This window comes from Pagrus pagrus (genome assembly GCF_965226575.1).
Source record: "Pagrus pagrus genome assembly, chromosome: 6".
Lineage (NCBI taxonomy): Eukaryota > Metazoa > Chordata > Actinopteri > Spariformes > Sparidae > Pagrus > Pagrus pagrus.
The window spans coordinates 31,346,751-31,355,307 of NC_140190.1; the positions used below are offsets into that span (position 1 = coordinate 31,346,751).

Genomic DNA, 8,557 nt, shown 5'->3' on the forward strand with positions numbered 1-8,557 from the left:
TTACTTCCTTACATGTACTGTTTAATCACTTACTTTTCTACTTATTTTTCATTATTGTTTAATTATTTTCCTATGTTATTGTTTTTATAACTGTATTAAATTTGATCTTTGAATATGTGGGTGAGGTTTTCATATAAGCCCTTTTGGGTTTTATACCTCCCTTTTGCACATCCCTGTCATGTTGATTGTTCATGTTGCTTTTTTTTAATATGATATTGTTTGTGCTAAATAAACTAAAAAAAACAAAAAAAAACATAGCAAACAGACAATTAGTGTACAATGGTAACTGATTCATGTTTGACCCACTCTGATCTTTCAGATAATGAATCATCAAGACATAAAGGAAGCAGTCTTATCATTTCTACCAGGCCTTTCTGTTGAAACCCTGACTTCCTTGATGGAAGGGTTTGAAGAGCTTGGTGTGGAGAGCAGGGCAGATCTTGTTTTGGTACAAGAAAAGGATCTGGAACAATACCTCAGACCAATCCAGTGTCAAAAACTGCTCACTGGCATTAAGAATGAAGGTAAATCCATATTTTGACACTGCCATGGGAACGTTGAACAAACGCATGACATCAAGTTTAAATACCAGTAGTTTTTGTATAATGTATCTTCATTTGAGCATTAGGGGTGCTGATGAACATTTGATGTTTAACAGCAGAATGGTACAAATTGCACCATTTAAAAGTTTGCTTGTACAAACTGAAGCTTTTTTCAGCAAGAATACTCCGTCTACCTTTTGCCCTCCCTGCATCTATTTATCTTTTTTTGTTCTTTCACTTCTAGGACTTCCAGTGCTTGACATAGACTTTCGCTCAAGCACTCTATGTCCCTCATCAATTTCCGAAAGCACATACTCTTCTTTCCGCCCAAGTATTCCATGTCCCTCAAGTTCCGAAAACATATACTCTTCTTTGTCATCACCCACACTGTCTGGCCGGCAATGGTATACAAAATTCCGGGTCAGATGGTGCGAGACACCAGCAGCAGTTCAAAAAGCAGTGGCAGATCAAACAAGACCATCACCAGGGGACAGAAGAGATATGGTGAAGGTAGTGGTAGACCAAATGTTAGATAATGATCCCAACCCAACCAGAGCAATGTGTCAAAGCATCGCCCGGAGCACTGTAAGGGACTATCCGAAAAGTTTTGCCGATGTTGGAAAAAAAGGAGACATTATTGGAGAAGGCTGTCACTCTCTTCTTCAGCAAATTAAAACGAGAGTGGAATATAAAAATAAAAAAAACACTCTTGCACGGCAACGCATAGAGAGAAGGCCCCACACTGGGGTGGCAGAGGGGGCCAGAGTAATGGCAAGAGGCCCTGTGGATCAGTACGGATGTGTGAGGTGTTGTCCTGCAGAACTTCCTGCTGGAGAGACCGAGGCAACCTTGGATGATGTGAAAAAGCAACTGTGCAACATCTACTCAGAGGAAGGGATGGGCGGGGCAGAGAGAGCTGACCCTCTGATGGAGAAGACATACATCATTCAGCGCTGGTACCTTAACAGTGTGCCTGCACCAGCCATTGCAGAAATGAAGAAGGAATGGCCTTTTCTCTTCTCGCAAAGAGGCCTTTACTCCCACTTTGGTCTGCTGACAGATGTCTCCATCCTCAATAAGTTGCAAGAGGCCCTGAACAACAAAGGCAGTACAGTCTTTCGTTTCTTCCAGGAACACAGCCGTCGTCCTGGGATCAAGAATGTCCTGAAAAATTACGAGCCAGAGACTTCAGACAAGGCTGCATGTGTCCTTATGCTCCTGATGGCATACTTCAGAGAGCCCAAGAATGTCATCATGCTTGAGAATGATGTAAGTTGTTTAAAAGATAAAAAAGCAAGTTGTGATTATTAGATATTAGATAGTTTATTCACTTTCACACTTGCATACATTTAATCACATTCAATCACATGTTGACACATAACATTTGCTCTGATTAACATCAAATCATTGAAACGTCTCTTATGCACCATGTTGAATATATGCTACCATAGATGTATGTTATTTCTTATTTTACAGCCGTGTGCCACAGCCGCTGATGTGCAGAGGACAGTGACGTTACCAAGCACCCCCTGCTTGATTGTCCAAGGTACTGTTGATATCTGGATTTTATACTAATATTTCGAGCTGTATGTGGTTATTTTAAAAATGAACAAAAAAGTCACTACATGATCATTTCACATAACTTGTTGATTGGTCTCTTGACATGTTTTTTCCCCCAATATTGTTGCTTGGCTCCATCTTTTCTGAATCTGATCTTAAGCAGTAGTACACCAGTAGTTGGTGTACAGTAAATTATTTTAGAGATTTGAGATTGCTTTTTCCAGCATTCCAGGGTAGTGCCTTGAATAAAATTTGGTTTGGAACTGTATCACTAAGGACGCCCGATAGATCAGCCATCAATCAAAATTGGCCGATCTTCAGTATACAGTAAATATGAGATTGGTGAATTCTCAAATTGTTTTATAGTTGCCGATTACAAAAACAATTGACACGTGAGCCGTTTCTTAGCAGAGCATGCTGCGAACTGCTGTTTCCGCCCAGATGACTTTTGCAGACGGACTGTCAACATAACATACATACACACTAATTTGCACATTAACGCTCACATCAATGGAAAGCTGCTTTTTTCACATATCTCCTACTACATATAGATAGATTGTATGTGTTAAATGTGTGTATCCAGACATGTCCAGTGTCATACTTTCAGGAGAGTGTAAATTTAAGTTCACAATCTGGACTGTTTGCTAACATCAGCTGAGCTACTTGTTAACTGCTCATGTAAATTTGCACCAGGCAGCATTTCCAGTTTTTTAAAGGCTGAAGCCGTACAAAAACTGTCAGTAAAAAGATTGGATCAACCGATATGGCTCATTAACGATGGAGATCAGTGATAGATGGTAAAAAAAAACATGATCAGGGCATCCCTAGTTGAAAACCAAATCTTGCACGAGCAAGGTAGGGCTTAATGTTCTCTGGCGTCAGGTGTGCAAGAGACAGTCAATTAGACCAATAACAATGGTCAGTGAATGGGTCACAGTTTTCAAAAGCATTCAATGTTGCTGAACATTTAAATGAATGAAATATAAGCATTCCACTTCTTTACAATAGTGCAAGATGGGTATCTCTGTTCATTTCAGGCGACATGATGAAGCCTAGTGGTTGGCTGCTGTCCATTGAAAGACAGGTTGTGATGGGACCACATGAGCATTTCATGAATGGGCTAGCTGCGGTTTTTGCCAGCTTCTACAACTTCAACCTGCAGTATCCCGAGGATGACTCACGCATTTGGAGTTTATCCAAAGGTATTGTAACACTTAAATTAACACATAAAGCAAGATGGTTTATCAAGCAATAGGGTCAAGCAAGCCATCCAGTCCAATGGCTTGCTTGATAAACCATCTTGCTTTATTGTCTTGCTTGCATAGCATTTATGGTTGTTCATTTGGCATTTTTTCCTGCCTCAAATGCTTTATTGATTATTTGATTTCATCAGTGATACATTCTCAGTGCTTTCAGTCAATGTCTGAAATTTCTGGAACTGCCCCTCCTTTTTTAAATCTGACGGCATCCATCCTAGCACCACAGGTGCTCGCATGCTTGCAGCCAATATCCAATATTCCGTACATTATGCTCCACGTGACTGACTATTTACACCACACACCCCCTCCATAGACACTCTTCCTCACCCCACGCCAGCAGCAGTACAAAGCACAGTCCAGCTCTCTAGCGCCCCCGTCCCTCCCACTCACCCGCAGATTCCACTGGATACGGTGGCGGAGCTGATCCGTAGCACTTTAGTCTATGTGTTAACTTCCACCAGGTCCGCTGTGCTGCGTGTCTGCTGCGTGCCAGCTCCGGCAGTCCGCAGCCCTGCGGAGCAGATATGCAGGACTTCTATTCTGGCGGACGCCGCAACACAACGCAGCAATTCAGCCGAATTTAGCACAGAGCAGACAGGAAGTCAGACACGAAACAACAACAAGAAATCCGGTTGATTTTCAAAATAAAACACTCCGTGTTGATACAAACACAAAAACCTCAAAAAAGAGACAAATACAAGCTCTTCTTCTAATCCGTCGGTCGGGAACACTTCGTGTTGTTGTGTTTATAGCACATACATATAACTGCGTTCGTGTGTGATAATGTAATTATCGCGGGAATTCCTCGGTTTCGTTTCTCCAGCTGATCGGCGGAGCTGCGCCGTAGCGGACTCAAAACGCAACTGGTGGGGGTTGCCGGACGAGGACGACAGAGCAAAATCGTACCGGAGCCGTAACGCAGCCGTACCGTAGCTGTACCGTATCCAGTGGAATCTGCGGGTTAGCCAATAAAATCTATCTGGTCCAATTCCGGTCCCCCTTCACGCAACACCGGCCGGGCCGTTGACCAAAGTGTCCTAGCCTCCCTGCCCCGGTCGGCTAGCACCACTGCCAATTGTGAAAGCACCACTGTCAACTTCGGTTTACTTAATATCCTCACTCACGAGCAAGGGCCATCTCATCCAGGATCTCAACACTGATCATAAATTTGACTTTTTCTGTTTAACTGAAACCTGGCAACAACCCAACGACTTCTCCCAACTCAACGAATCTACTCCTCCGGCATTTACTTACACCTGTCAACCCCATGGCACCGGCCGGGGAGGGGGTCTCGCAATAATCCATCACGAGAAGTGGAAGTTTATCAGCTCTCTGGACCTACTCCCACCATCATTGCAACTGTTTACCGGCCCCCAAAACCAAACAATGACTTTCTACATGACTTTGCTGCTCTGCTCACCCACCTATCCACCCTTTCACCAAACAACATAGTACTGGGAGATTTTAACATTCACATGGACAATACCAACAACCCACTTACCAAAGACTTTACATCCTGCCTCGACAGTTTTGGATTTCAACAGCACACCAATACCCCCACTCACTCCAAGGGTCACATTCTGGACTTAATCTGCTGCTCTGGTGTTTCCCCTTCTGATCTAACTGCAGTTGAACTCCCCATAACCGACCATTTCCTCCTCTCATTTAATGTAAAACTCCCTCTCTCCACTACCAAGCTCCCCCGTCTCATTTCTTTTCGCAATATTAAGGACATTAACTTAGATTCCCTCTCCTCCAGCATCGACTCCCTCATGGCCACTCACAACTCAGTCACCCTCGAACAGCTGGTTTCACACTACAACACTGGACTCCAACACATACTCAACTCCCTTGCTCCGCTAAAAACCAGATCTGTCTCCTTCTCCCTTTCCGCTCCCTGGTTTACCCCCGGACTTCGACTCATGAAAGCCAAAAGGACGACAACTTGAGCGGCTATACAGGAAAACTGGACTTCATCTTCACAAAGACATTTACAAAAATCATATGTTACATTACAAGAACTGCATTACCCAAACCAAATCCAATTATTACACTGGCATAATCTGTTCCAACAAAGGTAACACCAAATCACTGTTCTCACTGTACAAGAATATAACCCTCAAGCCCTGGAATCTCTACCATCTCACCTCTGTTCAACTGCTTTCTGTAACTCCATCATGTCATTCCTCAGTCAGAAAATCCAGATGATCCACCAACATCTCAGCTCACAAACCACCCTCAATGTCATATCCGAACTTCCTCCTCCTACCCACTCTTTCTCCTTATCAGCAAGTCCAAGCCATCCACATGTCAGCTCGACCCTCTCCCCACAGTTCTGGTCAAAGCCTGCCTCCCTTCCCTGGTCCCTCTTATCTCTGCCATCATCCACTCCTCTCTCTCCACTGGAACTGTTCCTACACCATTCAAGACTGCTGCAATTACCCCAATTTTGAAAAAACCCGGTGCAGATCCCACAAACTTCAATAACCTGCGTCCAATCTCTAATCTCCCCTTCATTTCCAAGATTCTTGAAAAAACAGTAGCAATTCAACTCCATTCTCATTTATCCAACAACAACCTGTATGAACAGTTCCAGTCTGGTTTCCGCCCTCTCCATAGCACAGAGACTGCACTCATAAAAATAACCAACGACCTCCTCGCAGATTCTGGTTTACTCTCCATTCTCATCCTCCTCGACCCCAGTGCAGCATTCAACACCATCTGTCACACCACCCTCCTCAAGAGACTATCCTCCCTCGGCATCACTCATACTCCTCTACACTCGTTCAAATCATATCTCTCCTGCCGCACTCAGTTCATCCAGCTAAAAACCTTCACACCCCAACCTTCCCCTGTCACCTCAGGTGTGCCTCAGGGCTCTGTCCTGGGGCCCCTCTTCTTTATCATTTATCTCCCTCCCCCTTGGCAATATCTTCCGCAAACATTACATCACTTTTCACTGCTACGCAGATGACACCCAGCTCTACTTCTCCAGCAAGCCCACTTCCAACCTCCCGCTCTCCTCCCTTACCAACTGCTTAACTGAAATAAAATCCTGGTTCACTTCAAATCTACTAAAACTCAACTCTGACAAAACTGAGATTCTTCTCATTGGCACACAATCAACACTTTCCAAAACTGACAGTTTCCCCCTCATCATTGATAACTGCTCCGTTTCCCCCTCCCCACAGGTTAAGAGTCTGGGTGTCATCCTCGACAGTACACTTTCCTTCCAATCTCACATCAACAACATCACTTGGTCTGCTTACTTCCACCTACGCAACATCAACCGCCTCCGCCCCTCCCTTACTCCCCATACCACTGCTATCCTTGTCCATAGTCTCATCACTTCCCGCCTGGCTTACTGCAACTCCCTCCTCTCTGGTCTCACCCACAAATCCCTGCACAAACTTCAACTGGTCCAGAATTCAGCTGCCCGTGTCATCACCAGAACCCCCTCCATCCACCACATCACTCCCGTCCTACAGCAGCTCCACTGGCTCCCGGGCAAGTCCCGCACTGACTTCAAAATCCTTCTGCTAACATTCATGGCCATTCACAATCTTGCCCCCCCCCCCCCATATCTTTCCAATCTTCTCCATATTGCCACTCCCTCTCGCACCCTCCGTTCACTGACTGACTGCCCCCCCTGCCCGTCTCACCACCATGGGGAGCAGAGCTTTCAGCCGCTCTGCTCCCCAGCTCTGGAACTCTCTGCCACCCGAAATAAGGAACATCAGTACACTATCACATTTCAAGTCCCGACTCAAAACACACCTGTTTAAGATTGCCTTTTCCCTTTAACTGACTTTCCTGTCCATTTTAACTGTTTTTACTCTTGTGTACTTTTGTGGCTTTCTTTTTTATTTATTTATTTTATTTTTATTTTTAACTTATTTTATTCTATTGTGTACTGTGCATTGTCTTTTATTTACTGTAAGGTGTCCTTGAGTGACAGAAAGGCGCCTATGAAATAAAATGTATTATTATTATTATTATTTCCAAACTGAAATAATCCTTCATGTGATTTTCTTAGAACAGAAATGTTACACAGTGAGAGTGAGCGCTATGGTTGAGCATTCTCTAATTTGCCCTCTGTATTTGGTCAATCTGAATCAAATTCAGCAGCCCAACACTCCTCAAATTTCTCCTTTTGATAGCATGGCAAAGAGAGCACACAACCTGTGAGCTGTTGACATGTGCTCCTTTTTGGTAACAAACTTCATCAGCTTTAGTGCATTATTGTCTCAGGAATTTTCCATTACTATTTTCCATTATACTATGTTCCCTTCTAATATTTAGCACTACTGTCACCCCATCCACCATTCCAACTCGGGTGTCATAGCATGCATGTTGTCGGGTGTTGATAGCATGCATGCTTGCTTAATTCTTACTTTTTTTAAACGAGTGTTTGTTTTTCAATGTTTGCATGTGTATCTCAATTTCTACACACCTGATTTGCTTGCTTGTATCAATCTTGCTTAGCTTTCAATACTAATTACTTTGGTGTAGGATTTAGTTAAAGGGGAAGGGGCACCACTGCAGGTGCCTTGGATAAACAATGCAATATTAAATCTGTAAAACTGAAAGTTGTCTTTGCTTATTGTTTACAGGTGCTTTTTGGGCATTAACCCTGAGATCGGCTCAAAGTCGAAGAAGCGTAGAGCCATAAACCAACACGTGAGCACGCTCCAGAGGAAGCTTGTTGACTTTAAGTGGTCAGTTTAAATGTGAAATTGTTACGTGTACGTCAGTATGTTCATATTGTATATGTTCACAAGTTGTTGATTGTTTATACTGTATTGTTTACTGTATATGTTTAGAAGTTTTTGTAAACTGATGTTTGTTGTAAATTGTAGGGCTTAATCACCATTCGATAGTGATTTAATATTGATTTGATTCATTTCAAACAAGACAGTCAAGTGGGGATTAAAATGTTTGGTGGTTTATTGAATATTGATAGTTAAAAAAGTGATTGATTTATAGAAAGGGAATGAATATGCCAGCAAAAATGTAAATTCATGTTTATGTTTGAAATTGTTGAATTTAATAATTTATAATTATTAAAAACACTGTAAATTCTAACTAGTTCAGTTTATTTAACTTAAAAGTCGGGAAACTGATTGCCTCATATTTTTAAAGTAAACTTCCAAGCCAAATTAAAGTTAAACTAATAAACAACTAAAAGTTAGGTGA

The 8,557-nt window shown here is 42.8% G+C and overlaps 1 pseudogene across 1 annotated transcript; it reads left to right on the forward strand.

Annotated features, from left to right (window-relative positions):
• The first annotated feature begins 322 nt into the window (after positions 1-322).
• Positions 323-8,227, forward strand: LOC311258440 (annotated as a pseudogene). The gene is made up of 6 exons: positions 323-524; positions 787-1,811; positions 2,019-2,088; positions 3,140-3,304; positions 7,975-8,079; positions 8,221-8,227. The product of its transcript is annotated as an uncharacterized misc_RNA (transcript).
• The last annotated feature ends 330 nt before the right edge of the window (positions 8,228-8,557 follow it).